Consider the following 8,564-nt stretch of genomic DNA (forward strand, 5'->3'; position numbering starts at 1 on the left):
CAAAACTGACTGCTGTCCCCCGAGCATGTAGTTATTGTTTTGAAATGAAGAGACGATGCTTAGAGGGGTGATTTTTCTCTCTTAAACCTAAACGTAGTGTAGGAACCCAAACCACACTTGTGTTCTCACTTACAGCCTTCCGCTAGGCATGAAGGCTCTCGCAGCACTCAACACCTCCCGAGGCAGAACAAGAGCTCTGCACCCTCCGTTCTGCTTTCTACCAAGAGCGTGACTTTCCTGTTCACCCTTGAACTTACAGCGGAACCCAGCAGGCTCCATCGCAATACGCTTCCTGGTTCCTCTGCAATATGTTCCACAGTGTTCTCATTTCATTGTCACTGTGGTTTCTTTTCTCAATGTATGTAAAGGAAGAGGAGGAGGAGGGGGAGGAGGAGGGGGAGGAGGAGGGGGAGGAGGGGGAGCACATCCTGTAACGCTGCAAAGGATAACTGATTGTAACCCAGACTATGCTGGCCCCAACACCAAGATCCACTCATGAAGTCATTCCTGCAGAATACAATCAGCAAAGAGTCTCTGGAGAATGGAAGTGCTCTGGGCTCAGCTCTCCAGCCTTGAAAAGGCCACTGTCATCTTACAGTCAGCACAGCTGTGTGCCCCCACACTCACATAGCCTCACAAGATCCAGCTCGTATTTAGCATTCCCTTGTAGAAGTATATGGGGAGGGTCACTCAGCCCTACCTGAGGTTCCAGTTGTTCAGTCCCTCCTATGCCAGCCCCTTCAGCAGCTGCACAGGGTCTTGTCCCAGATTCATGTGGTCTCTGAAGGTCCTGGAGTGTACAGAAGATGGAACGCTAAGTGGGCAGGAGCAGGCTCCACTGACACCACTCAACAGATCATCTTCATCCATGCTCTGGTAGAAATTTTGAATGATGCACCTGTTTGGGATCATCCATATTCCTATATGTAACCCCTCACCTCTGCTCCTGTAGGTAACCCCTCACCCCTGCTTCTGTAGGTAACCCCTCACCCCTGCTCCTGTAGGTAACCCCTCACCCCTGCTCCTGTAGATTACCCCTCACCCCTGCTCCTGTAGGTAACCCCTCACCCCTGCTCCTGTAGGTAACCACTCACCCATGTTCCTGTAGGTAACCCCTCACCCCTGCTCCTGTAGGTAACCCCTCACCCCTGCTCCTGTAGGTAACCACTCACCCATGTTCCTGTAGGTAACCCCTCACCCATGCTCCTGTAGGTAACCACTCACCCATGTTCCTGTAGGTAACCCCTCACCCCTGCTCCTGTAGGTAACCCCTCACCCCTGCTCCTGTAGGTAACCCCTCACCCCTGCTCCTGTAGGTAACCCCTCACTCATGTTCCTGTAGGTAACCCCTCACTCATGCTCCTGTAGGTAACCACTCACCTATGCTCCTGTAGGTAACCACTCACCCCTGCTCCTGTAGGTAACCCCTCACCCCTGCTCCTGTAGGTAACCCCTCACCCCTACTCCTATTTGGGTGTCCTACCAAACAGTTTGCTATGCTGGACACAAATAGAATTATTTCTTCAGTCCAGCAGTTCTCAACCTGTGGGTCATGACTGCTTTGGGAGTTGATTATCAGATAATTATTTTATGATTCATAACAGTAGCAAAATTACAGTCATGAAGTAGTAAAAAAAAAAAAAAAAAACATGTTATTATTGGGGCCAGCACAACATGAGGAACTTTAAGGGTCACAGTGTTAGGAAGGTTGAGAACCACTGCTTTGGTCTAACATTGGCTCTGTCTGGGGTGGACAGCCCTTTGTTCACATCTCAGAAAAAGCAATACAACACTGCTGAAGCTGCACCCTCCACTCACAGTACAAGTGACTGAAAACGCTGTCCTGTGGTGAGTTTGGGACTATAGGGATATCCAAGTATAATTTAAAGATTGTGTTTCACTAATTTTTTTTTTTACATGTCTGTGATCTTGTTTGGTATTTAACCCTTTGTTGGGGGATGGTCTAATGCATTTTGATGCTAATTACTGCTTGCTGTCTCTGTGACCCACCTTTTGATTAATAAAAAGCCATCCCACCTCAGCAGGGCACAGGAGATAGAGGTGTGGCTAAGGTTCCCAGGCTGAGAGAGAGAAGGGGGGGAGGGGCAATCCTGGGAAGGAGAAAGAGAGAGAGAATCCTGGGGGTAAGAAAGAGAGGGTCCCAAGAGAAGAGGAGAGGAAGGCCGCCATAGGTTAGCTGGAGGAGAAACACATGGCCGGCATGGATGGAGATTCGGCCCAGATGAAGAACATTAGCAAGTATTTGGGATTATGGAGGGGAGGTAGCTTGGTAGAAATTATTAGAAGCAGATGGCATGGGATTGGGGCGGGGATCGCATACCTGCCCCACTATAGGAAGTAGTTTAGGGGATTAATATCTGCCCTGCCCCAGGTTAACTAAGGCTATTTTAAAATAGAACAAGTATCAGTGTCTTCATTGATTGCTAGCTGAGCATACTGATAATACTGATAATTAAAAACTAGAACTCTTCAAAGAAAGAAAGGAAATCCAGGTGGTGATCCATCCAGCCATCAACAAAGGAGAAAAGTAAGATGCATCTTCACTAGTGGCAAAGATGAGATCCTTATTTGCCACCTTCTTTTTACTACAGTTCTGTTCTATACAACAGCCTCTGCCTTCCAGTTTGTACTTTTGTTGTGATGGTAGTTGTTCATTTTAGCCTCTATTACACACACACACACACACACACACACATACTCACATGCAAGCACGCACACACATTCACACATGTGCGCACACATGTACACACACATGCCCACATGCAAACGAACGCACGCACACACATGTGCACTCACACACACATGTGCACACACATGTGCACACACACATGCGCGCGCGCGCACACACACATACACACACACACACACACACACACACACACACACACACACTTCGGGTGTAGGGGATAGTCTTTTGGCCACATCCCCTTCTGTGTATTCAGTACAGTGTCTGTCCTACTCAGCTTTGTTAACAGCTTAGAGTCATATGGGAAGAAAGTGTCCATTGAGAACTGTCGATCACACTGCACTGTGGGCGCGTCTGTGGGGGCGCAGGGACGACCCAGCCACTGTAGGTGGGGCTATCCTTAGGCGGATCATATACAAGAAAGCTGGCTGAGCACGTGAGTGAGTGAGCCAAAGAGGAAGCCAGCCAGCAGTGTTCCTCCGTGGTTTCTCTTCAATCTCCTGCTTGATTTTTTTTTTTTTTCCCCTGAATGATGGACTAGGACCTGCAGGCATAAGTCAAATAAACCCTCTCCTCCCCAAATTGCTTCTGGTCAGTGTTTATCACAGCAGAAACAAGTAATTCCACGGCCTCACTTGTGTCTTCCCTGCTCCCTGTTCCCTGTGTTTAGTCCGAGAGCACAAGCCCACCATATCCATGGTGATTGGAATTTTTAAAATAACAAATGACTGCCTTATGTAGTCCAAAAAAAAGAGGACACTACATGTAAATTTTAATACCAAAAGGCATACTTCCTGGCAGAACACTCTAAGGGTTACAAAATATTGAAAGCACAGAGTTTGCACCAGGCAGCAGAGCCTGGCTGTGCGGGCTTCCAGTGTGACCTGTGGACGCTGGAGCCCAGTGCTGCCATCTGGTGGTCAGGACCGGAACCAAGCCCTGACCTGCAGCTTGTCGCCGCCCCTCAAGCAGAGCCTAACCTGTGAGGCCAACACAGCCTCTTCTTGGCTGTGCAGGAGTTGATCTAGGCCTGCCTGAACCCTCTTCTCAACCCACAGCTCAGTCGCTGCCGCCTTCCACCTCACAAAGGTAAATAGGGTGCATCTTTCTCTTTGAACTTAACTGTTTGTGCTTTAAACAGTTCCTAACCCCTGGACAGTGAGACTCAACAGAAAGAAATGACCAATTGTTGAACAATTAAATCAGGATCCTGGGAGAGTAGGGCCTAAGAGGTTTCTAGCAAGTTCCCAAGTGTTGTTTGCCCTCTGGCGTTTTGTCACTAGGCTCCACTTCTGAAATGGCTGTTCAAAAATGTTAGGGGGGTGGTGTGTCAAAATTACGTGGAGGGCCTGTTTAAAACAAGCATGGCTGTCCCCGAGGCTAGATTTTCTGATTCAGTCAGTCTTGAGTGAATTCCAGAATCCACATCTCTAACAGGTTCTCAAGTAGAATTATTTGAAGTCTGAATTTCCCCTAAAGCTCTCATGTGGTAAAAGCTTGCTCCCAAGCTCGGTGTATCTGTAAGCCCAGTACATGGCTCTTCTCTGTCTCTATCTCTCTGTCTGTCTCTGTCTGTCTGTCTGTCTCTGTCTATATGTGTGTGTGTGTGTGTGTGTGTGTGTGTGTAAGGAGAGATGGGAGAGAGAGAGAAATATGGAGATAAAGAATTTATGTATCTATATGGAGAGAGAATATCTCCCTTCCTTATAGAATAAAAAGGCAAGTTAGTCTTTACAGAGAAAGTGGGCATTAACCAGAGGGGGGAGGTAGGGACCCGATCCCCTGTGATAAACAAAGCATCCTTTTCGAGGGGAGAGGCACAAGAGGATCCCATAAGGCTCCAAAGGGGACTCCATTAGAGAAAATGGGAGCCCGAAAATCAATGCCAAGCTCTATGCAATCAGATTTGCCTCTCAAGGGGCTCGAAAGCAGACAGATATGGTCCCCCCCCCTTTGTGGTACTTTCTCTCATGCCCCTTGCAGGTGCCCTCGTCCATAGACGGGCATTTTCCGAGTCAACGCCTTCTTGCCTATATGGGAGATTAGTTGGAAACATACAGGGGAAGCCAGTAGCCCTTTAATCCGTAGGCTGTTAGCTGTGGTTAGAAGAGGGAGTGTCGGGATTCCTCCTCCTCCTCCTTGGCAATGAGTTTATGGTAATGGACCTGAATAGGTTTGGCTGCCAGGGCATCTACCTGTTGTTTAATGAAGGAGGTCAAACAGTTGAAGGCCCAGGGGCCAAAGGAGACTAGGAGCAAGAGTCCAACTAACAGCCCAAGCAAGAAAGGCAAGAGCGTAGACAGCCAAGGGGAGGTTGCAAACCAGTTTTTGTACCATCCTTCACTTTCTTCTCTTTCACGTTGTCTTTTTTCTATGTCTTCTCTAACCCTCCACATGCTGTCCTTAACTAGGCCAGTCTTGTCTGCATAAAAGCAGCATTCTTCCTTGAGAGCCGCACACAGGTCCCCTTGTTGAAGGAAAAGCAAGTCCAGTCCCCTGCGGTTTTGGAGTGCAACCTCAGCCAAGGAGGAAAGGGATTCTGCAAGACTTTCCATGCTTTGTTGTAACTCACGGACAATACTATCTATAGTAGCGCTAAGTTCTGCATAGTGATTATTGGAAAGAACAAGAAAGAGATCCCTGTCCCCGCGCCCACAGCTCCCAAACCCAGGATGACGCCAACTGTAATGGCAGTGATGGGTTCCCTGCGAGCCCGATGGAAGCGAGCGACCTCCGGTGTTCCAGGGAAATCCTCTAAGCTCCAGAGATGGAAGAAGTCTTCTGCAGAGTAAACTGAAAGGGGAGGAGGGATCTGGACAAGGATACAGAATCCTTTGTATGAGCCCAGCATTTGTGTATGAACCCTGGTGGTAAGACCGCTGGAGCAGGTCCACCACATACCCTCAGGGGGAATGAGATAGAGAGAAGAGGAAGAGGGGATGGATAAATTGCATAAGTGTCTATATTCCCTGGGTATGGAGGCCTTATGGGCGAGGTAAAACAGTCCAGAGCCAGAGATTTGTGTCAGGGTGAGTCCCTCGGAAGTGGCCTGAGTCCAACGACAGGTGGAGGAGTCACTGGTCTCAAGAATACTGTCATTATAGACAGTGATCCCTTCATAAAAAACGTGGGTGGGGGGCTAGAGTGGTAACAAAGCCAACACTCCTCTGTAAGTTCTGGAAGAGTGGCATTGAGGGTTAGAAAGGTCTGATTAACAAGCTTAAGAACAAGATCTCCCATGGCCACAACGGAGGTGGGGGGGGCGGGGGAGGGGTTGCTAATGGGGCCCCAAGTGATGGGGAGACATGCATTAAAGGTGGCAGCTGGGCCCAAGAGGGAATTGGCTGATTTCCTAGGGCTAAATTGGGGCCCATAGCTATAGGGCAGTCATGATAAGGGACTTCCTTGAGTAATTTGATACTGAAGGTAAGTCCTCAGTCATATCCACTTTGATAGGTGCGAATGCCCCAGTCATACCCTCGAAGCCAATTAGGTGCCTTTTTACCGGCTTCAGTGAGAGTGATAGTCGGGGGGGGGGGGGGGGGGGACACCAGCCCTTAGAACTACTTCACACTGAGGGCCATCAGAACTTCTATCCACCTCACACTGAGGGCCATCAGAATTCTGAGGGTAAGAGGGATGAGAGTAGTTAGCTTTGAGGGTAATGTAATCCCCGGAAGAAGAGGGATTCCAATAGGTGTCGCCCGTAGTTTCACACCCCTATGCTCTACAATAGTAATCAGATTTACCTCCACATGTATGTAGAAGGCTTCTGTCTCTATGGTAACCTAGACAGACATAGAGGGGAAGCCCAAGTAGGTGGAGCCTACGATTTAAGTTGGCACAGTCTGCCTTCCAGGGGGTTCCATCTGGATTTCGGAAGTTGGGGTTTCTATAAGAGCTGGGTGTGGCCCTCTAATCAAAGTAAGCTTGGAATCCCCAATTAACCCCCCACCCCCGCCCACACCACAAGCCAGTTTACAAAGGTCAGGGATTACCTCCTCTGGCCACCATGGCTGGGGAGAGATGCAGGAGGAAGACCAGATGGGTCACCCCTCTCTGAATAGACAACCTAAGTATAATTCCAAGGGAAATGGACTTTGGTAGGAAGTCTATCAACTGTCAGGGCGGACACCGGACAGGGGAGGAGAAGGCTCAACAGGACAAGGAGAAAGGCCAGGAAAGTCCAGAGGGCGATCATCATTGGATTTCATCTCCAGCCAGGGTGGAATTTTCCGGTGAGCCGGTCCTGAAGGGGAAAGAGAGACAGAAGTCTCAGCAGGAGAATTTTGCTCCATACTGGACAAAGAGGAGTTAGACATTGCAGGTAGACTGATTTGTTTGAGCAACCGCTAGGGCAGCCACCGAGGGCCATCATTTTTTTTTTTTTTTTTTAGTCATAAACACAAGCGGAGCCCCTGCCCCATATGAGGACTGGGTCAGGGCCGTTCCGCTGCTTAGTGAGAGGATCTCTCCACAGGGCTAAAGCATGTCCACTCTTGGTACCTGAGTGCCACAGTCTATCAGCGGCGGGTTGTTCCTTTTCATCCCGAGAAAGAAAGTTTATGACAAAAAGAGCATGTGAAAGCTAATTATGTGGAGACGTCATAGGATAGAGGGATGGGGAGGAAGCTTTTAACTTATGTAAAGTATTCTTAAGAGTTTGATGAGCATGCTCCAGAACGCCACATCCCTGAGGATTGTAGGGGATTCCGGTTATGTGTTTGATCTGTAAAGCATTACAAAATGACTGGAATTTGGCCCCAGTGTAACCTGGGCCATTGTCTCTCTTAATTATTTTTGGTTTTCCCAGGGCCAACAGGCGACGGAGGACATGAGTAATCACATTCTTAGAGGCTTCTCTGGTCAAGGGGGAAGCATAGATGAAGCCACTATAGGTATCCACAGTCACGTGAACATATTTTAACTTACCAAAGGGAGAAAAATGAGTCACATCCATTTGCAAAATGTCATTTGGGAGGAGCCCGCAAGGGTTGACTCCTTGGTGGGGAATGGGAAGGAAGGAAACGCAAGCGTGACAGGTTTTAACAATCTCTCGGACCTGTTCCCGGGTGATTTTAAACATGAGGCGAAGAGTATTAGCATTAAGGTGATGCAAGGCGTGAGCCTCTCGTGCCTGTGTCAGGGGATCCCGGTTAGTGGTCAGGAAGGCTTCTGAACCTGTGGTGGCGTCAGCCAAAGCATTTCCCTTGGCTAAGGACCCTGGAAGCCCAGAGTGAGCCAGGAGATGTCACACAAAAAAGAGGAGATCTCTTAGTCAAATATGACTTTGGATCTGTTCAAACAGAGCGGAAGTGGCTGAGGAGGCCGTAACCAAAGGGACCGTCTCAAGAATAGGAATGGAACGTGCTACGTAGGAACTATCAGTGTATATATATATTAAGTGGGACATTGGGAAAATAAAAAAACACTTGTAGGACAGCAAAAAGCTCTACCAATTGAGCAGATGTATAAGGCGTAACAAATTTATGAGGGGTACCATCCACAACAAATGAGGTGCACCCCGTAGAGGAACCATCTTTAAATACTAGGAGCCCCTCCATGATAGGTATATGGACAGAACGCCGAGGAAAAACAAATGTATGGAGACAGGCGAGTTGAATGAGGGGGTCATTGGGGAAATGATTATCAATAATTCTGGTAAAGGACGCAAAGGCAATCCCCCACTCCTCTGAAGACTGAAAGAGCCAATCCACCTGACTAGCCGTGTAAGGGGTAATGATATAGTCAGGATCTCTGGCAAAGTATTGTTGGGACAGTTTTCGACCCTTGATCACCAGCATGGAGGTCAGGGAATGACAGGAGGCCAGGACCTTGGTGGGAGAGGATGGCAATG

This window comes from Acomys russatus, chromosome 14 (assembly GCF_903995435.1).
Source record: "Acomys russatus chromosome 14, mAcoRus1.1, whole genome shotgun sequence".
In the NCBI taxonomy this organism is placed as follows: Eukaryota; Metazoa; Chordata; class Mammalia; order Rodentia; family Muridae; genus Acomys; species Acomys russatus.